This window comes from Ovis aries, chromosome 4, assembly GCF_016772045.2.
Source record: "Ovis aries strain OAR_USU_Benz2616 breed Rambouillet chromosome 4, ARS-UI_Ramb_v3.0, whole genome shotgun sequence".
Lineage (NCBI taxonomy): Eukaryota > Metazoa > Chordata > Mammalia > Artiodactyla > Bovidae > Ovis > Ovis aries.
In genome coordinates this window covers 17058920-17082693 of record NC_056057.1, presented here as the reverse complement: position 1 = coordinate 17082693, position 23774 = coordinate 17058920, and the positions used below count along the sequence as shown (strand labels likewise).

The 23774-nt window shown below is 44.4% G+C and overlaps 1 protein-coding gene and 1 pseudogene across 27 annotated transcripts in view; both read left to right on the top strand.

The window, feature by feature from the left end:
• ICA1 (islet cell autoantigen 1) overlaps positions 1–23774 on the top strand; it is a 165574-nt gene that overhangs the window by 51279 nt on the left and 90521 nt on the right. The gene's annotated exons all lie outside the window — the stretch shown is intronic.
• The window catches only part of LOC132659666 (large ribosomal subunit protein uL30-like), a 70509-nt pseudogene that overhangs the window by 6289 nt on the left and 40446 nt on the right, over positions 1–23774 (top strand).

Sequence of the window (23774 nt, the reverse complement as noted above, 5' to 3'; positions counted from 1 at the left end):
GAAATTTCTCAAATTAAATGCTGAAAAGAAGTTAGCAGAGTTAAAATGTATTACATTTAGGATCTCATTCCCTTTCAATTTTTTTTTTAATTTTAAATAAGGGGAAGCAAGAGACAGGAGAACCTGGCAATAGTAATTGCTTCCGAGGCAGGGGACTAGATTAGAGAGGAGAGGAGATAAACAGAGATGAGAATGAGGTTGGAGTTGTACTGTACTCCTTTTTGTGCCTTTTAAATTTTGTACCATGTGCATATGTTATCCTTAAAATAACAATGTGTAAAAATTAATGAGAATAACTGAGACCAGAATGGGAACAGATAAGATTTGATAGAAGAAAGAAAAGGATAATGACAGGAAAGTCCCTTACTTTGCAAGAAATGAGGAGGGATTTTTAGTTTGTTTTTCATAATAATAAAGGGAAGGAGGAAGACGTGTTAGAGGCAAAGATGGGAAGCCGACTTCCCAAGGTTATGTCATAGGGCAGCTGGATGGAGAAGGTTGGAGGATGAAGTCATTCTCGAAAGCCATCAGCAGGAAGAGTCATGTGAAGTGGTCAAGTCACTGAGGAATAAGATGATCAAAACCAGCGCCTGAGGGAAACCTACCAAAATCAAGAACAATGAGAATGTTTCTTTTAAAAGCCTTCACTGTTCTAAGAGAACTAGAATACGCAGAGTTGGGCTTCTCCTAGGGTTGGGAAGAGGTGAAGAAGTAGAAAGATAACTTTTTCCATCCTCCCTCAATTGCATCCCAGAAGAAATGAGCTCTGTGTTTTGCGTCAAATGAGAATGTAGAGAAAACTCTTTCCCAAAGAAGAATCAAAGGGAAAGAGGACTCTTCCAGAGGGTATTGTCTCCACGGTTTCCACCAAGGCTGGGGCCTCTGAGTTGGGTTGCAGCATTGCAGCATCTATCGGTTGGTGTTGGATCTCTTACTTGGTGGGGGGATGTGGGGGAGGGAGTGAGGTTCTGCTGGCTTTAATGACCTTCCCTGTGTTCTCCATCCACATCTAATTCTCATCCACACTACTTAACAGGCTCAGACAAAATCTTCCCCTACAGCATCTCTGCAGGCTTTTCTCTAAATCTAGCAATTTTATCAGTTCCTTTTTATTGGTCATCTTCCAGGTTTTAGAAACTAAACCAAGAGTATTTATGCTCTTGTGAGCCCTAATTTTGTCATTAACATTTCTTAAGCAGTAATATCAGTTCTATAAATCCATCACATCCCTTTAGCTTCCTAGTATTTATTTATTCCTAGTTTATTTTCTAATACTCTCACAAGGACCTTCTACTGCTCAAGTCCAGAGAAAAATGGAAATATATACAGATTCTAAACCACACATCTTTCTGTGCACACATTATGGCCTGGGCTCCCACTCACAGTATACATGTCAAAATCAGAAGTGCTGGGGAAGGCATAAGGACATAGTTGTTCCCAGGGCTTCCAGAGTCTGCAGAGCAGACTCAGGTTTCCCTGGAATTTTATCATGGTCACCGTAAATCAAGTGTTTGAGAATAAGAAGTTGAAACACATCTTTAATTTTAAAGCTTTCCATATCTTCCTCATCCAGGCCATGTAGGCGATACTTCCTCACCCTCCTTCCCCAAGCACTGCCAGGAAAAGCCAGTGATTTGTAAATTGAAGCTATGTCAGCGAAAGCTTTTATTGCTACTTATTATCCGGGCCTGTGTCTGCTTTTAATTTTAATTCTCTGCTGAAAGAACTAGCTTTGCCTTTAAAAATGTTTGCACGTCTTCTACTCTCTGATGAGAAGACAACAACTAAGAGTAGTGATGTGAAGCCAGACAATGATTAGATTTCTTAAGTTAGCCCCCTCTTCCCCATCCGTAGTGTATTTTAGGTTTGGAGCAAAACCTCTTGTATTCTGTATCGACCTGCTTGTCCCTCTTCTCTCCCGGCGTGTCCCCGTTTCACCCACCATTTTGCAGTTTCAGCTAATAAATCATGTAAGTAAAGTAGACATTAAGAAATGGGTGTTAGCGAAGAGGGTTTTGAAAATGAAGATTTGATCAACTTTTTCACTTATTCTTTAATCAAGAAAATAAGAATAGCCCATTTTAAGAGAATGTTAATACAAGTTGTGGCGAAGTCAAAGCACTGCTCATTTTTTGTTTAAAGCTATCTTTTTCATGGTACAAAAGCACAGCAGATATTTAAGCTCCATATTGAACAATATGATAGGTTTATTTATGTTAAGATAATTAACATATTTGAATTTTTTCCCAGCCTTGGGTTTTTCTTAGCATTCTCTGCTATAGATGAGATGTAGGAGCAACTTAAGTATGTATACAGTGCAGGATATTTCTGGTTAAATATTTGTAAGGTGTCTTCAGTTTACAAAGCTGTTCCATGTTCATTACTTGGTTGGAGCTACACAACAGCTCAGTGAGGGCCTGAATTCTTTGTCCCGTTTCATAGCTAGGACCACTGAGGTGCCACGGGCCTGAGTGACTTGCCCACAACCACATGTATAAGGCAGGATTCGACCCAAGTCCTCTGACTCCACAGATCTGATAAATGGATCCTTTAAAGTGCTTAGTCACCACAGGGGAAAATGTTTCTGTGGTGGAAGAGACCGCACCTCACATTAACATAGCAACCACCTCTTCCAGCACATTGCACATTTTCTGTTCTCATTTTCTCTGACCCCAAGGGCTTCGGTTTTGTGTTAGGCTTGTAGCGTTTCTCCCGCTTCATTTTATTCCGTAAGTGCAATTTGTAGTGCAAAATGGCTGGTGTCTCCACATCGGTCCTGGGGGCCAGGTGCTTGAACCCTGCTGCGGTATACTTTTTAGAGCCCTCAGGCCTGAACAGACAGGATAAGGCTCAAGGATGGAAAGCTGACGTCACAGAGGCCAGCACCTGGCTGAGGATCCTGTGTGTCAGCTTATCGACTGAAACCCAGTGCACTGCAAAAAGGTTAATACTCGTAAAAGGAGAGGATCAGGAGATCCTACAGCAAACAGGCTCAGGAAGATAGGTGGCCTCTTGGCCCATTTCCAGTAAAGGATGTTTTCCTAACCCTGAATTCAGGCCTCTCTGGCCTGGCTTGTGCTTAAGATTCCTCTGAGAAGTGAGTAGGACATGGAGAATCCTAGGTCCCAACTAAGAATTCTGATTCAGGAGGTGGGAGGTAGAACCCAAGAGTATGATTTTTAGTGAGCTTCCAAGGTGATTTCCTTGTGTGGATCACATCTTGAGACATTTTCCCAGCACACCACTGTGGAATAATTGATGCTCCAGTGACGACTGACCCATCAAAAAAAAATGATTTTGTTCTTTTTAATAAGACATCCCAAAAGACAGATGTCAAATGTATAAACGTTTCTTAGGTTGTTTTTAAAAATAAAGTTGAATTATATGGAAAGGTCACTAAATGAGACCCTCCCCCCCTCAAATTCTACTATATTCAGCATTATTGTGTTTTTTGCTATTCATCATACATGTTTACTTAAACCCTTGAGCCTAGAAATTGGTATATCACAGACACTCAAATACACTTACTTTACCCATCTTTGATCAGTATAACCTCGCTCATTAAATTTCTTCTCCTGTTTCAGCTGAAGTTTCCTTAATGGTCTTCAGGTTGACTCAGGAAACTGAAAGAACTGGGATGGAGCCTCGGGTTAGTTAATATCTAGAGTCGATTACTCAGAAACTTACCGCTTTGTGAGCACATAGCAAAGAGCTCTGAGAGTTAATTTACACGTGCTAAGGACAGGGAATTTTCCAGGAGCAATCTGGCACTGTTACTGTCCCAGTATGCATGTTTTTAGCCTGTAGCATCATAAATCAGTCTTCTCCATCTGCATCCTTTCTCTTTTGTGTGGTTTGACTACTGCCTGTAGTTGGTCCGTTTCTTAGGACCAGATCAGCCTGAGACAGAGAAGTCTCCAGCACTGGGTCATCCACCACCGCCATCATCTTGTTCTGTGGTCTGTTACAGCTAACATCGTTCGTGAGCAGTGACGTCCTGCTCATGACATCAGAGATACTTCCTGTAGTGAGAAAGAGTTGGGCATGGTGTGAAAACAAAAATTTTCATTTGTCCCAGAATGACATCCTATACCTGTAGGGATGCTTGAGAAGCTGTGAAATCAAAAATAAAGACTTTCAGGAGCACAGTTCTCTGACATTTCTTGACAGATGTATGGCCGCTCTTAAATAGGACAACAAAAACTTTGAAGTTGAATGTCTTAGTAGAAATGATGTCAAAAATAGGAAATATATTATTGAAAGTTTATCTTGTGGCAGCTCCGATTTTAAGCAATTTACCTGAATAGCTTCATTCACATTCTCCAGAGGGTAGATATTATGATCCCCTCTTCATGGATGAGGATTTTGAAGCTTGAGAGGTTAAGTAACTTTCTCATTGTCCCATAGACTATGGCAGGGCCAGGTGGGAAGGGGTTGTAAATTTACTCATATGTCATGTGTATACACATCTTTGGAGAAGGCAATGGCACCCCACTCCAGTACTCTTGCCTGGAAAATCCCATGGACGGAGGAGCCTGGTAGGCTGCAGTCCATGGGGTTGCCAAGAGTCGGACACGACTGAGCAACTTGCCTTTCACTTTTCCCTTTCATGCATTGGAGAAGGAAATGGCAACCCACTCCAGTGTTCTAGCCTGGAGAATCCCAGGGACTGGGGAGCCTGGTGGGCTGCTGTCTATGGGGTCTCACAGAGTCGGACACGACTGAAGCTTCTTAGCATACACATCTTACTTTCTAGACCTGCCTGTGGCTTCTTTATGAGCATGCATGGTGGGGACTTCAGGACTTGTCAGTTAAATGAGGTTAAATATAGCCTCCCTCATTTCATTTTAAATGTTGAGTCTGTTTAAAATTCTCTTTCCTACTCTCTCTGATTGAAGTAGTCCCTTTTGGGATGCTCTTTCAGAATTCTACCCCCCACCCCCCACCCCCATCCTGCCCAGGAGGGCACTGGCTGACTCTGTCCTGGAGAGAGAGGGAGATGGCATTCTTGAAGCCACCTTCTGTCCCCTGGCTCCTTTCTTGTCATTGCTGCAGCACGGCCATTCTGGGCTTGCATGACCAGAATGCAAAACCTGTGGCTGGGTTGATGCCTGGTCTCCTTCCTCTGCCCCGGCAATGTTCAAAGAGCCTTCGCCACCTTCCCCTGATGAATCACCCTAATGGCAACTCAGACTACGTTGGACTCCAGTTTGGCCCTCAACCCAGGGCCACTCCCTGGCAAGCTCACTAACCCGCTCCCTTTGCCACCTTCCTTTTCTTTCTCAGAGAATGTGAGACTCTCTGAATTTCTTCTTCTCCACACCCTGAGAGCCCAGGGAAATATTTGTTGTTGCTGTTCAGTCACTAAGTTGTGTCCGACTCTTCGTGACCCCATGGACTGCAGCACACCAGGCTTCTCTGTCCTTCACCATCTCCCTGAATTTGCTCAAACTCACGTCCATTGAGTCGGTGATGCCATCCAACCATCTCATCCTCGGTCGTCCCCTTCCCCTCCTGCCCTCAATCTTTCCCAGCATCAGGGTCTTTTCCAATAAGTCAGCTCTTCACATCAGGTGGCTGAAGTATTAGATTTTCAGCTTTAGCCTCAGTCCTTCCAGTGAATATTCAGGGTTGATTTCTTTGAGAATTGACCGTTTTGATCTCCTTGCTGTCCAAGGGATTCCCAAGAGTCTTCTCCAGCACCACAATTTGAAAGCATCAATTCTTCAGTGCTTAGCCTTCTTTATGGTCCAGCTTTCACATCTGTACATGACTACTGTAAAAATAATAGCTTTGAGTATATGGAACTTTGTCGGTAAAGTGACGTCTCTGCTTTTCAATACACTGTCTAGATTTGTCATAGCTTTTCTTCCGAGGAGCAAGCGTCTTTTTATTTTGCAGTTGCAGTCGCCCTCCACAGTGATTTTGGAGCCCCCCAAAATAAAATCTGCCACTGTTTCCATTTTTTCCCCATCTATTTGCCTTGAAGTGATAGGACCAGATGCTAACCCCATGAACACAATGAAAAGGGAAATGTTGGGTTTGCCAAAAGGTTCATTCATATTTTCCTGTAAGAGGGTATGGAGAAACAACTTTTCCCCAACCCAGTACTGGAGAACTGAATTCAGCTCTCCGTTGTCAACTGCATTGCTTTACTGGGGTGCAGCTGATCTTATTTAGCTGAGAGACAGGCTTGAGAGGCAACCCTCTTGCAAATTCCCAAGCTGGTAGTGGGACAGGCCACATTCTACCTTTAATTTTTCCTTCAGTGCTTTCCCTCCGTGGGACAAAGTGGGGCCCCCTGTGTCATGGCTCACTTCCCTGATTGACTTGTCCAGCCAGAGGGGGTGGGCAGGCTTTCCCCCTTTCTCTGTCCTATCATTAACCTCCCCACCCCAACCCCCACCACAAGAAAAGTATGATCAAGTCTGTCTACTAAAATGGGAGAGAAAAATGGTATAGTGCTTTATTGTCTGGTAAAGTGAATTTTAAGCTTATTACTTGCTGCAGACTTCAAAAACCTCATTTGGGCTGTCAGGAGCTAGAGAGTACCACTTCCTCTCTCTATTTCTCTGGTAACAGTCCACATGAACAGTCTCCCACACATCCCAGGCAGATGTATGCCCCAGGCTGACCTTGCAGACGGTCAGGTGCATGGAAAAGCAAACAGAAAAGCACACTATTTGCAAAAAAGATCACCTTGAATTTCCCACAACTGGAACATAAGCTATGTAGGCTTTCATCCATTCTACTCACTGACCACGGGCATGAATGAGATTTTTTTTTTTTTTTTTGCACTGATAGAAAAGAACAGTGATAAAAATAAATCAGACATGAAACACTTCACTTTAGTCCAAAAGAAATCTGCAGTTATAAAAGTAGAAGCCAATACCATCAGCAGATTTCCTGAAAAGTAACAGTTAACAGTGACAAAATAGAATGACCAGCCATAAAAGTATAACTGGACATTTGGTAGAAATACCCAATATCACCAGTTTGGAACTCAACCAGTGTTCACACCCTGGCTTAAATCTTAAAGTCATTATGTCAAAGAGTCTAAAATGGCACTCAGTAGATATTTGTTTTAAATCCAATTTCCTGTGTCCGAGTGTTCTTTCAGTTCCTTTTACGTTATAGCTCATCAGTTTCGTCTCTCTGATTCTCAACAAAACCCCTTCTGTGTATTTATCAGCCTTCACATGGCAAGTTCAGGCCCCCACATCCTTGCACTTCCTGGTTGCGTCACCCAAACAGGAAGTCTTTTGCTTAACTTCCTCCCTGTCAGTTTACAGCCGTTATCTTCCCCAAGCCTCACTTAAAACCCAGAACTTCCAAGAATTCACTTTTTGGTTAATACACTGCTTTGTAATTGTTCTAATGTACTATTTTGTACTTGTTCCGATGTATTTTTCTTCCCTTCAACTATGCTAATTGCTCTTAAAGACGTTAAGAAGCCTTAATTACCCTCCAGACATGTGACACTGTGCTTTATTTCAAATATTTAGTTAATCTTTTTCATTTGACCTGCTTTCTTAATTTATTTTTATCTACAGTGTATAAGGGGAGGGTCAGATTGGATTAAAACATTTCTAACCTTATTTTGACTTCATTCTAGTTTTCTAACATTGTTGTCAAAACACTGAATATCTGTTTCAGGTTGCAAATAAAAGTGTCTTATCTTCTTTATAAAAGAGAAATCCGTAGTTAGGAGGAGCTTTTTTTGAATGTGTATACATGGTTCCCAACCATGGCATCAGGTCCCATCACTTCATGGGAAATAGATGGGGGAACAGTGGAAACAGTGGCTGACTTTATTTTGGGGGGCTCCAAAATCACTGCAGATGGTGATTGCAGCCATGAAATTACTCCTTGGAAGAAAAGTTATGACCAACCTAGGTAGCATATTCAAAAGCAGAGACATTACTTTGCCGACTAAGGTCTGTCTAGTCAAGGCTATGGTTTTCCTGTGGTCATGTATGGATGTGAGAGTTGGACTGTGAAGAAGGCTGAGCGCTGAAGAATTGATGCTTTTGAACTGTGGTATTGGAGAAGACTCTTGAGAGTCCCTTGGACTGCAAGGAGATCCAACCAGTCCATTCTGAAGGAGATCAGCCCTGGGATTTCTTTGGAAGGACTGATGCTAAAGCTGAAACTCCAGTACTTTGGCCACCTCATGCGAAGAGTTGACTCATTGGAAAGGACTTTGATGCTGGGAAGGATTGGGGGCAGGAGGAGAAGGGGACGACCGAGGATGAGATGGCTGGATGGCATCACTGACTCGATGGACACGAGTCTGAGTGAACTCCAGGAGTTGGTGATGGACAGGGAGGCCTGGCGTGCTGCGATTCATGGGGTCGCAAAGAGTCGGACACGACTGAGCAACTGAACTGAATCATCCAAATGTGAGGTCTTTGTGAGGAGTGATAAAGGCTTTCTATAATTGAGCTTAAACTATTCATTTATTTTTTGAGCCATGGCTGTGTGCTCAGTACTAGGTATGCAAGTTGACCACTTGAGAGTGATGCTTAACACATGCTGGGTGCTCACTCTGGGTCAGGCCCTGGGCCAAGAAATGTTGCATGCATTACCTCATTAGGCGTCTCAACAATTCTGTGAACCAGCCAGTATTAAATACCCCCACTTTACCTTTTTAGGTCGGATACAGACTATTTCTGTAGTGAGATGTGTTTGTGTTCCTACCCATAAAACATTAAGAGATAAGGAGGTGAGTTCTTTCTCCCTTGGCGAGAACAGCAGAGGGCAGGGCAGAAGGTGTGTAAAGCAGGGAGGGTTGGGGAGAGGGGGTCAGGGGACAGGAAGTCCGGAGCAGAATGCATAGACATGGAGCCACAGCCCCTGGCTGTTTGCTTTCTGGTTGCCAGGGAACCGGACGCATGTGAACAAGGTCACCGGTGCCCCACCACTCGGCTTTCTCAGCAGCTACTTCGCTGATATAAGGGGGGTATCAGGTCGACACTGAGGGGACAGAGCAGGGATGCAGGATCCCTTCCCTGAGGAGGTTTCCAGACAGTCGGGAAGAAAGGCAGACACACACATGATTAACACCAGAGCAGGCAGCTACACCCAAAGTCTCAGAGACACAGAAGGAATGATTAATTTCTCAGCTATTCAGTGTTCTGCTTCTGCTGGTAAGTTTCCCTTCTCCTTCCCTCATCCCACTGACTGGTGCCTTTTCACTCTCAAGCTGACGAGCAGGGCATTCCTCAAAAATCTTCCTCAGCTCCTCCGTTCATCATCCTCACATTCTGTAAGCAACCTCATCAGCTCTCATGACTTCACTTCCACAGTCTCAGGGTGGACGGTAGGATTTCTCTCTCTCTAAGCCTGATTTCTCACTTAAGATATTTAAAAACTTCTAGGAAACACTAAGATCTCTTCACAGGCCACACGTTAAGTCTCCCAGCAGCTCACCGGTGACACTGCCCTGTCTCCGCTCCCAGTCTCCTCCCCAGTCCTCTGTTTTGTTTTGTGTTTTACAGCTTACCACCTTTGTTGATTGACCCTAGCAATCTTCTGGGCCCCAAACTCAAAACCTGACTCATTCCTAGCTTCATCTCCTTTGTCCTATCGTATCCTGCTCAGAGACCCTTCAAAAGCCCCCTTGCAATGGTCCCTTCCTCTTCTCACTGTGACCACTTGACCTTGACTTTTCATCACCTGGGGCTTTAATGAAAGGTCTCCTAACAGATGTGTCTGTCTGTCTGCCTCTGTTTATCTCTCACTCACACACACCCACATTCACACTTATAAACACGCTTAACTGAAATCGAACCTTCTCTGAACAGCAGTCTTGTCATGATGTATCTCTGCTTAAGGATCTACCATGTTTATCTGTGAGCCTCCCAATCCTCTGTGTTCTCCGTGACCATGCCCACTTTGTCTATGCGATGCTGGCCCACTCTCCTTCAGAGTAAAACTGGAACTCTTCAGGCCGTAGTATCAGACCAGGCTGCAGTATTACTTGGTGATAAAGATCCTGAGGAAATTAGCTATCCGTGTAGGAAGAGTCCTAAGGGAACTGAGAAGCCTCCCCTCTTTCTGTAGATTTTATAGCAGTAAGAGGTAGCCAGGGCTTCCCTCATGGCTCAGTGATAAAGGATCTGCCTGCAATGCAGGAGACCTGGGTTCAAACCCTGGGTTGGGAAGATCCCCTGGAGTAGGGAATGGCAACGCACCCCAGTATTCTTGCCTGGACAATTCTTGCCTGGTGGGCTACAGTCCATGGGGTCATAAGAGTCACTCATGACTGAGTGGCTAATACACACACACACACACACACACACACACACACACACACACACACACACACGAGGTAGCCACATTTGGATGTTTTAGATATGGGTGCCAAGTGGATGGTCTTGTTGTATCCCCTTTAGACCTAAGTGTGTATCTGTGCACACAGTAGTTGCCTTTTTCTAGTGACAAGTTCTGGAAAGCTTTTAGTATGTAAGCCTTACCTGGCTGCAGTGTTGCTGCTTAATAATGAGATGTGTATGTTTCGTCTAGATCCGGCCCAGTACACCCTGTGAGAAACTTGAGTGAGATTAGTGTCTCTAGTTGGTACCCTTTACTGTATTTTTTTTCCCAACCTCTGCTTCAATCAGAAACCTTATTCTTTTTCATGTCTTCTGTCCAGCATTTTTATATGCCTGTTTCTGCATTAGTTGAGAACCCCTTGTGGTTTAGAGAATAATTCTTGTTCTCAAAGCATTTGACAGCATTGCTGTTACTCATTGTCTCCCTGTGAATCGGGTCAGCAAGCCCCACCTTGTCCTTTCACATTGTATGTTGTCCCCTCACTAGGTGCAGAGTTCTTCCTTGAAATACTGGTCAGAATCCCAGTATCATTACCGTAATCTAGAAGGAGACTCCCAGAGGGACAGGCTGCCCATTCTACGAAGAACAGGAGCTACAAAATTAATGGGAATGTCAATCAAGGAAGGAATCGGGTTTAAAAAAGGTGATTTTTTTTAGACCCATTTCATCATGAGTGCCTTGATATTTCCCTTCTCCGTGGCAATTTTTGTGTGTTTTACCATTTTGCTTTGATTGTGGAGCATAAAGTCACACTTGCAAAGGAAGCACTCACTTCAAAGATAAATCAACTGACCATATGTCAGCAGAAAACTCTAGGCATACTTTCCATTCTTTGATCTCCCTTCAGTGACTTCACTGGCCAATTACTGAGTATGCCTGTTGTGTTGGAACGGTTGTGCAGTGTAGGTGGGGAAGTAAGACGTTTACTCATGAGACAGAATTTGTGTGATGGCTTAGTGTTCAGATGAGTAGCAGAGTCCACACGCGGCACTTCCCTAAGTTCCTATCATCCTGGAAGTTCCTGGGGACATGAAGTTTCATCTAAATTGGGAGAACATGCCACTTTATTCTGAACTAAATGTATTTCCATCACAATTAAAATTCATAAGCCAGATGAGAGGAGGATCTCTAATAATAACTACTCACACTCTGAGGATCCCATTTTCTTCATCTTCCACTTTTTTTAGTCACAGCTCATGTGCTGCGAGAGAGACATTACAAAGGGGGAAGCAGAGACTCCAGAGTTTGGTTTACTCGTGGTCACCTTGGAGAGCCTGACACAACCAGACACAGACCCACCTTCCTGCTGACTCCAGATCCAGTGCCCCTTACCACCTGAGCTTGATTTAGGAGAGAGCTGGTTTCAAGACCAGTCATCCCAGCCAGACTTTCTGGCTGGGAGATGCAGGAAAGAAGCTTGATGTTACTGATGGATACTAAGGCTCTGGTTATTTTTTGGAAAGGTAACCAAAAAAAAGCATTATGGTGACTACCTCATATGGAGAAGGGAACAGCTGCCCACTCTAGCATTCTTGCCTAGAGAATTTCATGGACAGAGGGACCTGGTGGGCTACATCCAGGTGGCACTAGTGGTAAAGAACCCACCTGCCAATGCGGGAGACAGAAGAGACGTGGGTTCTATCCCTGAGTCAGGAAGATCCCCTAGAGGAAGAAACGACAACCCACTCCAGTGTTCTTGTCTGGAGAATCCCCATGGACAGAGAAGCCTGGCAGACTACAGTCCATAGGGTCGCAAAGAGTCGGATACAGCTGAAGCAAGTTAGCACATGCACACTCATATGGGAAAGCCAGAGGTACTGCCAGGTTTGGGAGAGATGGTGTGTGTTTGCGAGAGAGAAAGAGCACGTGCACAGCATACGCATGCTCAAAACCAACATCGTCTCTGCTTCTAAGGTTTCTCCTGCCTGTCTTTACATGACTAAACCTCAGCTGGAAGCGAAGGGCTAGGCTAGCACTGGATTTCTGCAGGACACTCAATTCGGCAGCTCTCGTCACCAGTCAGCACCTCTGCATTCCATGGCACTTGGCGGCTTTCTGCATCTCCTCTATGGCTGTCAAATAATCCTGGGGTTGCTCTGCTTTGGAGGTTTTCATTCTCCCCTTGGAGTAACTCATTCTCCAAACAGGTGTCCATTTCCTCCCGTTTGAACACACTGGCGTGAGGCAACTTTGAGGGCACATAGCTTACTAGGAGACAGCCATTTAAAGAGAAATGAGTCATAGATTTATGTCAGTGATAGGTATAAACATGTAGATATCACCATGTAGCATTCCCCGAAGGCATTTCTTGACTGGCCATCTCATGACATGGTACAGTTCTACGTAAATTGGACAAGCTGGCTTACCTTACTCTTCACAAGCTTACATTAATACCATCATTCAATCCACTATAATGAAAGAAGAGGAATACTTCAGTTAACAAGTGCCATTAGGTGTTAGCATTCAACAACTCTTTTGAGCCCCTGGTCTCTCCGCAATACTGGGGACTCAGTGCGAAGCCACACAGGCATGATCCCTGCCCTCAGGGTAGAACTAATAGGGAGGTTGTTTTCATGTCCAACTCTTTTGTGACCCTGTGGACTGTAGCCCACTAGGCTCCTCTGTCCATGCAATTCTCCAGGCGAGAGTACTGGAGTGGGTTGCGATTCCCTTTTCCAGGGGATCTTTCCGACCTAGGGATCAAACTTGCACCTCTTACATCTTCAGCATTGGCAGGGTGTTCTTCACCACTAGGGCCGCCTGGGAAGCCCATGTGTAGGAATACAGAATTTAAAGCTGTGCCAACTCCTTGGAAACATGGACAGTGTGTTATGAGAGTACATGCCTGGGACCTCATTTAGTCGGGAGAATGTAAGCAGACTTCTCTGCATGGAGTCACTAATCATACCTAAGAGTTCGAAGATGCTTTGGTGCCAGCGAGGAGAAGTTTCAAGAGTAACCTCTGTGGACATCACAGCATAGGCGAATTCCTGAGGTGGAAAAGGGTTGGAAGGAAGAGGCCGTGTTGATAGAGCATAGTCAGAGAAGGGTGGAATGAGTAAGGACCTTCTGTGGTGTTGGAGAAGACTCTTGAGAGTCCTTTGAACTGCAAGGAGATCCAACCAGTCCATTCTGAAGGAGATCAGCCCTGAGATTTCTTTGGAAGGAATGATGCTAAAGCTGAAGCTCCAGTACTCTGGCCACCTCATGCGAAGAGTTGACTCATTGGAAAAGATTTTGATGCTGGGAGGGATTGGGGGCAGGAGGAGAAGGGGACGACTGAGGATGAGATGGCTGGATGGCATCACTGACTCGATGGACGTGAGTCTGAGTGAACTCCGGGAGTTGGTGATGGACAGGAAGGCCTGGCGTGCTGCGATTCATGGGGTCGCAAAGAGTCGGACACGACTGAGCGACTGAACTGAACCGAACCCTGAAAAGCCAGCAGAGGACTGTAAGGAAGAGAATGAAATGGTCAGTTTTGTGTTTTTAAATGGTTATTCTGTTTCATTTATAAAGTATTCTGAGAAATGGATGAGGGGTGGAATGAGGGGCATGGATGGACTGAGGGGGAAAATGAACATAGAATTAAGGTGGCCCATGGTAGTGGCTTGGACAAGAGTACCAGTATCAGTGTGGAAGAAAGTGGAGGCATTTGAGACCTGCTTTGGGGTTAGCTTCCCTTGTGGCTCAGCTGGTAAAGAATCGGCCTGCAATGCAGGAGACCTGGGTTCAATCCCTGGGTTGGGAAGATCCCCTGGAGAAGGGGAAGGCTATCCACTCCAGTATTCTGGCCTGGAGAATTCCATGGACTGTATAGTCCATGGGATTACAAAGAGTCGGACACAACGGAGCAACTTTCACTTCTTTTGAAGTTAGCGCAGACAGAATTGGGGGAAGACTTGCTTATGGGGAGAGAAGAGTTAAGGATGGGCTCTCAGTCTCTGCCATGCTGGGGAGAGATCACCTTTACTGAGCCATGGAAAACATGATGAGAGACACGTTTGGAGCATAAGAAAATAATTCATAAATAATTCATGTAGGAGATGAATGTGAGATAATCCCAGTAGAATTGTATGTTTTGTTGTGGATCTCTAAGAGGTACTCACATTTAGGAATTGTTGGTATCTGTGATTGATATGCATGAGAACAAATAAAATCCCTTAGTAACAGGTTTGGGAAAAGAAGAGAGAAGGGGATTAGAATTTCAGCACCTAATGGTCAGGTAGGGGAGAATCCAGAGTAAAGAAAAAGCAAGATTATTTGGTGTCATGGCAACCAAAAAATGGAAGCATTTCAAAGGAAGGATCTGCCAACTCTGAACATCCCCACTGTTGGGTCACATGTGATGAAGAATAAAAAGTGTTCCTGGATTAAGCATCAGACAAGCGTGTTTTGTAAAATTGTCAAGGAAGGAAGAATGAGGAAATACAAGGAAGAGGAAATATGGGTATAGGAACAAGTCTTTTGAGAAGCTTGGAGGGAAAGTAGAGTGTGGTTGAAGGACAAAAGTCTGAGCGAGATTTTCCTGATAGGAGAAAAGCCTGTTTGCAGATGAGAAATGGGAGGGGGGTGGCATGCAAATTTGAAGACACAGGAGAGAGAGGAGTATCTTGGAAGACTAGAAGGATTGAAATCCAGAGTTCACACAAAGGGACTAGTCTTGATAGGAAGACAAAATACAGAAAGGATGGGTGTAAATTATGGAAAGAGTGTGGATGCACAGTAAGATAATTAGGGAGTTCCCGTATGATGATGGCTTCCCCGGTGGCTCAGCTGGTAAAGAATCTGCCCAGAGTGCGGGAGACCTGGGTTCGATCCCTGGTTTGGGAAGATCCTCTGGAGAAGGAAAAGACTACCCACTCCAGTATTCTGGCCTGGAGAATTCCATGGACTGTGGAGTCTGTGGGGTCACAAAGAGTCGAACATGACTGAGCGACTTTCACTTTCAGTTTCATATGATACTACGGGGCTGCCCAGGTGACTCAGTAGTAAAAGAATCCGCCTGCCAAAGCAGGAGACTTCAGAGATGGGGGTTCAGTCTCTGGGTCAGGAAGATCCCCTAGAGGAGGAAATGGCAACCCACTCCAGTAGTCTTGCCTGGAGAATCCTGTGGACCAGAGGATCCTGGTGGCTACAGTCCATCGGATCCCTGAGAATCAGACACTACTTAGCGACTGAACATATGATGGCTCCAGTTTTCTTAAAGTATCAGATATAGATATCACCTGAGAATAAAGGGAAGAAGAGTGGATTTAAGAAGACAGGTGAAGGCATGACATATTTGACTAAAAAAAACCATTTAGAGGCATGAGTGCCTGATTGAGGCTAGTCATCAGGGTCACTGTGTACAGCTGTGTAGGTATTACACAAGGTTGCCGTACCTCAGAGGGGCACTATTCACCTCAAAAACATCTCAGATTTATATATTTGTCATGACAAGTTTCTGATAGATGGTAGTAAGGTACCTTGTTCTTGCAAAATCAAGACATCACCACAGATGTCTAACAGAGGAGTAAAGTGTCTTGAGGAAGGGAGGTTGTGTTCTAATTCACACACAAGCACTGTTTGGGATGCCTGTATTGTCACTCATGCAGTTAGAAGATAATACCAGTCTGCCCCAGTGGTGGATTTTTCTTCAACATACAAGCTGCCGCAAGCACAGACACGAGGAGGTAGGAGATGGGTCCCATCCATAGCTGGAGTTTTCTAGGAAGTTACGAACTGAGTAGAAAGAAGGACTGCAAAAGAGCAACACAGTGTTTGACATGATGCCCATACAATCTAAGCTTGATGAAGAGGGAAGTGAGGACAGAGGGCAGTGGATCTGAAGCATCTTGTTTATGAGAGCGCAGGCCTGGCTGTCAGCTGTTACACTGGGAGCTCCTGAGACAGTAAGTCTCAAGGATGGGAAGCTGTGATCAAAGAGTCTGATATCTGGTGATTCTGGAGGTAAGAAGTTTCTGGTGATGTTAGGGTCAGCATGGAGCAGAGTTGAGTGCGCTATCGATAGACTTAGTCTTTACTCAGTAGGATAATGGGTTTCCCTGGTGACTCAGCAGTAAAGAGTCTGCCTGCCAATGCAGGAGATGTGCAGAAGACTTGGGTTCCACCCCTGGGTCGGGAAGATCCCCTGGAGAAGGAAGTGGCAACCCACTCCAGTATTCTTGCTGGAAAGTTCTATGGACAGAGGAGCCTGGTGGGCTATAGTCCATGGGGTTGCAAAGAGTCTGACACCACTGAAGCAACTGAACACACACCACACACAATGGGATAGTAAGGAAACCTTTTTTTTAACCTTTAATTGTCAATGTGCTCAAAAATCTAAACCGCAATCATATCCCAATAACTGAAGAGTTTGGTTATCTCAACTTTCTACATTTAAGCTCCAAAACATGAAAATAGAAATTAAAACGAATGCACGATTAATGTTTAAAATACAGTTTTATGTATGTGTGCTTTCTTAGATGTTGCTTAGCTGTTTCTTGGAGAAGGCAATGGCAACCCACTCCAGTATTCTTGCCTGGAAAATCCCATGGACAGAGGAGCCTGGTGGGCTGCAGTCCATGCGGTCGCTAAGAGTTGGACACGACTGAGCGACTTCACTTTCACTTTTCACTTTCATGCATTGGAGAAGGAAATGGCAACCCACTCCAGTGTTCTTGCCTGGAGAATCCCAGGGACGGGGAGCCTGGTGGGCTGCCATCTCTGGGGTCGCACAGAGTCGGACACGACTGAAGTGATTTAGCAGCAGCAGCAGCTATTTCTTAGAAATTACTAAGAGGATTTTAATTGTTTTACTGTTTAATCTGAAAAATATTTTAGCTCTGTTATTTAAGGTAAAACAACTTGAACATATGTATTTTAAGATTCTGTGCATTAGAGACATTGACGAATACTTCAGTGTTTTATGATTTGTCTGATTTATGAATACTTATGATTTATTCTAGAAATTTTGCAGGTAATTCCTCATAGTGTTATTACCTGTGTTATTTCAGAATTCTGCTCTGGGAATAAGCCCATTGTGTTTGATGTTTTCTGGTAAACAGAGGTAGAGATAGTGTTCCTTTCTTGATATCTGGTGACATATTGGTAAGGCTTGTTTTAAAAATAAGTGCTCCGTGTGTGTGTGTGTGTGTGTGTGTGTGTGTGTGTGTGTGTATGTGTGTTACTGCTCAAGGGTAGAAAAGAGTAGTATTGAGGCTCAAAAAATTTACTTTTGAAAATAGGCTAGCACAATGGAAAGCTATTTAAGTGTGATAAAGTATTAATTATAATAAATGCAAAAGTAGTAAAAAATGTAGAGTTAGGAAAGTATTTGAATAAAGGCCACTTGAGGGATAAAGTTGTGGCATAGACATAAACATTTAGGGTACATGTAAGCTGAAGTCTGGGAAGTGAATAAAAATTTCTTGTCTTCAAGAGAGATGAGAACAATACCTTTCAATATGCCTTATGACTGTGTCTGGGATACAAGGATATCTTGTTTCTCCCTCATGGCCATGTTTCCTTGATTGGATATTTGGATGCTGTTCCAGTTACTATGGCTGAGTAAATTACTCTGAAACTTAGTAGAATAAAACAGCCATTTATCATACTCATAGATTATGTGGGTCAGGAATTCAGACAGGGGACAGAAATGACCCTGGTGACTTCCAAGGCAAAGGACAGTGCAGCTTGGGACTGGCTCTTTTTCTCAGGATGCTTGCCCTTGGAACCCAGCCGGCAACCAGCATCAGGCCTGAGACAGGTGGGCAGTTTGGGCTTCCTCACAGCTTGGTAGCCTCCCCAGATAAAGAGCCAGTTGGAAGCTTCATCGCCTTTTGCCTTAGAAGTCACACACAATCATTTCTGCCTTCTATTCATTGTCAGTTCATTACAGAGCCTTTTCCATGTGTGACTGGAAATAGTACTGTGGCCGTTTTTGCAAAATACGCTCTGCCATATACACTTACTGGTTCCTTTAAGTATTATTCAAAGGTGTCTTCCTGAGAGCCAGTGACACAGTCATTTAAAATATATATTATTTCTTGGGCTTGTGGCTACCAAAATGCTCTGAAAAATTAGAGAGCCCCAAATACAAGCAGTGCCAACCCTCTCAGAACACCTAAAGAACAGTTTCCTCTCCTGACTATTCTACACCTTTATAACCCTCCTCAGCTCATGACCAGGCCCCTCCTTCAGTGAGGACTATTGGCTTTCTTACCCTGCCCTTCTCATCAAAACTCAAAACCACAAGAACAAACACTTTTTCACCTCATTGTAATTCAGCCCAGCTAGCTTCCCTGCTGGCTCAGCAGTAAAGAACCCGCCTGCCAATGCAGGAGACGTGGGTTTGATCCCTAGGTCAAGAAGATCCCCTGGAGGAGAAAGTGGCAACCCACTCCAGTATTCTTGCCTGGGAAATCCCAGGCACCAGAGGAGCCTGGTGGACTGTAGTCCATGGGCTCGCAAAAGAATCAGACAGGGCTTAGCAACTAAACAAAAGAACTCTCCTGAAATCTCATGACTTCCCCATGTCCAAAACCTATCAATAATTTTCAGGTTTTATCTTAAGGAATTTCTTCTCTACAGTATTTTATAATGTTGACCACTTCTTTCTGCTTTAAACTCTATGACCTTGACTGTCTGAAATTCTACACCCTAGTCCTTCTCCTCCCTTTGCTCCTTTTCATTGCTCTCTGCTTCTTTGCCCATCATGATCATGTTGGCCTTTCCCAGGATCCCATCTTTGGCTAAATGTCAATTTGTGTTCTTGATTCAACTACAGTTGACTCCAAAATCTCTGTCTCTTATCTAGTCCTTTCTCTCAAATGCTTCCTAGTATGCCTAACTACCAGTTGAGCGTCTCTACTTTTCATGAGGAGGTGGGCCAGAACCTAAATACAGGTCATCTGAAACTAATTTCATCTCCTTGTTTGCCTGTATCACTACTCCATCACCTTATTCATTACAGCTCATTTCTTAATTCTCACTGAGGTCAAACACTAAAGAATATCTGAATACCTTGTTTTTTTGTACCTTCTGTTGTATCTAACAGATCACCAGATTTGTAGATTTGACCTTCTAAATATTCTTTAGATCTATATTTTCTGTAAGCCTACCATCTCGGCTCTCCTGGGCTACTAAGCTCTACCACGCCTCCCTGCTTCACGTCTGCCTTCCACACTACCCAGTGTGATCTAAACAAAACCCAAATCCAACCACATCGCGTCTCTGCTCAGTGGCTGCTGAGGCCACAGGACCAAGTTCAAGCTCCTCAACATCCCACAGAACCCACTGTGGCTTCGCTCCTGTCCAAATCTAGGGCCTTACCTCACACCATTTCCAGCCTCATTCTTTATACTGCAAAAACATGACGATGCTTTGTTTCCTCCAAACAACCAGCTGTTTCTTACACTCATCCGTTTGCTTATGTTGTCTCCTCTGCCAGGAGAGAAACTGAGGTCAATACCAATTCAGCAAGTAGGCAGTTGATAACCGCTACTGCCTCAACCTTGAGAAAGAGAACAGAAGTACACAAGGAAAGCGGGGGTTGTGGGGTAGCACAGTGTGCAAGGCAGGATGGGTGGATGTTTGTGACAATGGGTGACATTTGCTCAAACCACATTTTCTGCCATAGGCCATTAGCTTGTATTCTACTTCCATATTCTGGCTTGTGGTAGACCACAGTCAGTATTGTTTGTCACATATATAACTTACGGAAACTTTATAGTTTTCAAAAGAAAATTCATAGAAATATTTGGTTCCAGAATATACAAAATCTTCGGCTGACAAAGTTATCTTTTTGGGCAAACACTTTTGGTTGATTCCCTAACTTCCATTGCAACCCAGATGGTTAGTCCTAAGACAGTAGTTCTCCAAGTGTGGTCCGCAAACAGCTATATCAGCATCACATAGGAACTGTTAAAAATGCAAATTCTTGAGTGCCCCCATCAGACCAGACCTATCGAATCAGAAGTCTGGGTATGGGACCCTGCAACCTGTGTGTTAATAAGCTCCTCCAGGTGATTCTGATGAATGTGCAAGCTTGGGAATCACTGGTCTGAGACAGTCTTGATAATTTCATTCTCTCTGACACTAACTGGTTCAAGAATTTATAGGTCACCCATTTCTGACTAGTGACAGAAAGTTGATCAGGTTGGTAAAGAGGTTTCTGTGAAAAATGTCCTTGTTCCTATGAAGGATACTCAGAAAAGGTCCACTTCTGGGAATTTCCTGGTGGTCCAGTGGTTAGGACTCTGCTCTTTCACTGCTGAGGGCCAGACTTCAATCCCTCATTGGGGAACTAAGAGTCTTCAAGCCACATAGCACAGCCAGGAAAAACAAACAAACAAACAAACACTCCTATACTTACCTGGATGTTATCATGTCTGGTTGTGACCCTGGAACTGCGTCAGCCTTCTGCAAACCATAAAATGAAAAGTGAGAGTTAGTCACTCAGTCGTGTCCAGCTCTTCTCGATCCATGGACTGTAGCCCACCAAGCTTCTCTGTCCATGGGATTCTCTAGGCAAGAATAGTGGAGTGGGTAGCCAATCCCTTTGCCAGGGGATCTTCCCAACCCAGGAATCAAACCCAGGTCTCCTACATTGAAAGGAGATTCTCTACTACCTGAGCCACCAGGGAAGCCGCCCAGGAATCATGAAGGTGCCAGCTAATGGAAAATGCAGTAGGCTCAGAATGGTTACACAGTAAATTGAAATACATTTCAGTCCTTCAGGGGCTTCCCTGGTGGTGCAGATGGTAAAAAGTCTGCCTGCAATGTAGGAGACCCTCATTCGATCCCTGGGTTGGGAAGATCCCCTGGAGAAGAGACAGGCTACCCACTCCAGTATTCTTGCCTGAAGAACCCCCTGGATAGAGGAGCCTGGCAGGCTACAGTCCATGGGATCACAAAGAGTTGGACAGGACTGAGTGTTACCTTCAGAGGCAGCTTTGGAGGCAGTTCTACCTCTTGAGTATGTAGTTAGTGTTAATTCACTAAATGCATTCTAATTGCTTATACCTGTTTTAACCGTTCTCTGATGGCTTGTTTTTAAAAAAATAAAAATGGCTGCATATACTTATTCTTTATATATATACATGCACTTAGTCATACCTGAAAGCTCTTCCTTTGTTTTTATAGATGGCGCTAAATGGTGATTTTAATTACTTAGCATGTTTGTGAGATTCTTCGAAACCAAGTGAAACCCAGATGTCCCATTCACTTCCATAGTGATCACACTGCACTTGAACTGTCAAATAATGGCGCTCCAAGCCCCTTCCCTATTTTTCCCGGAGGTACAGGCCTTTCCCAGGAGCCCCAGCCCAGGCACCCCAGGGAATCCCACGGGAATGCTGTGCTCCTCCAGTCTGCTGTGTCTGTGTGTCTGTCCTCAGTCAGCTTGTCAGCCTCCAGTCTGCCTGGCTGCTTTCTGTGTCCCTCACCGGCCTGTAAGGGAGGAGAGCTAAGCAAGTTATGTTCTTGGCTTCTGAATAATCAAAGACCTACTCAAGTGCTTTCCTGAGGTCAAACTCCTCAAAGATGAATTCAGAACTCACTTTGAAGGTCATTTCCCACTCTTCAGCTGGGAAGGTTTTCAAAGATGTGGAAGTTGAGTTTTTGCTGAGCCAGCACTTTGCACAAGGGTCAGGTGGTCTCTGAGGGGGGGTGGTCAGCACAGGGTTAGGGGTTCCGAAGACAAAGCCAGGAAGAAAGCAGCCACCAGAGCTGCCGTACTGGGCCTTTCACGAAGGGCAACACAACTAGACCTCAAAGACTCTAGAGCCAGAGGGTCCCTTGGGGTTTGAAAACGGGCTTATCTCATCTCTCCCGCAGCAGGAGAACTCAGCGGCTTCCTCCACAACTGCACAGCCACCCTCTGGGTCTGGTCGTATTACAAAGTCTCCCCACTGCTCATTGTCTGTCTCCTTCCACATTCCCCAGTTCAGACTTCAGGAGAGAGAGTTTGACTGGCCTAGTTCATCAAAGCCTTTTGTGTTTGAGCTGAGTTCCTTTTATACCAGATGACCTTGTGGGTTATTGACCCAGATGGAATGACTCCCTCGGGTCGGGTGTCAACCCCAGGTCTATCAGCTGTGTTGACAGCATGGAGGTGAGGATAAGAGGCCAGGTCTCCACAAAGCCACTCCTCTTCCAGAAACAGGCTGTGGTTACTCCTTCAGCAGAGGCTGTGAGTGGGGCAGTTTCCCTGAAAGGAGCCTGTGGGGTCTGGTCGGGGTAATTACGTTGCAGTGTAGCTACCTGGTGGCTTCCCTGGCCACTCGGTGGTAAAGGATCCGCCTGCCAGTGCCGGAGACTCGGGCTTGATCCCTAGGTCAGGAAGATCCCCTGGAGAAGGAAGTGACAAGCCATTCCAGTGTTCTTGCCTGGAGAATCCCATGGACAGAGGAGCCTGGCAGGCTGCACTCCATGGGGTCTCAAGAGTAGGACGCAGCTAAGCAACAAAGTGGTAGAACGCAGTCCCTTCTACAGGGAAACAAGGAAGGCTGACTTTTCATTAATGATTGACATCTACATTCTGACCTCATCAAGTTGTCCTTTCTGAGCCTCTGTTTCTTTTTCTTTCTTTCTTTCTTTCTTTATTTTTTTAACTTTTTATTTTGTATTGGGTTATAGCAGATTAACAAACAATGTTGTGTAGTTGCATGTATACAACAAAGGGACTCAGCTATACATGTATCCGTTCTCCCCCAAACTCCCCTCCCATCCAGGCTGCCACACAACATTGAGCAGAGTTGGATGTCAGGTTCTTCATCTGCAAGATGAAACAGTTTATCTTAGTGATTTCTAAATACCTTTCACTCAGGGCTGGTCCCAGTTTTGCAAGTCCAGGCTTATATAGTATTTGGAACTCTCTTTAGGAAAAAAAGCCTACGAAATTAGGCATGAGGTCTTTGAAGGGGCCCTGACTCAAGTTGCTCCATTTCATATAAATCCATCTCTGTTTAAATGCATTGCTGACCTAGGATATTTTCAACTTATCCTGATAAGAGTTTATCAGGATGTAACTGCTGTGTAGGTCAAGATTAAGATCTGTATACATTCTTCAAGGTGCATCCATGCTTCAAAGACAGTAGCAGTATATCTCAGCTAATGTGTATCTTCAGGCTCTTGATATGTTATAGCTTATATTTGTTGAGTTTGCACTGCTGTTACCATTGTATTGCACTATATCTGCCTCTTCACACAGCATGGATCAGTAGCTCCAAAGAAATTCCTGGTAATGTAAAAATTGAGACAAAGATACTGATGTAATAATTCAGGACAACTAACTTCATAAATAATAGTGAACAGAGCTCGGAAGGCAAGGTGGGTAGGAGTGGACTATGATGTATATTTGCTGGTTGGGTTTCACACCAACAACCAAAAAGGAAAAGTTCTGAAAGGAAATATGGGATTATGGAAAAACTAGATTTAACCGACTCATCAAA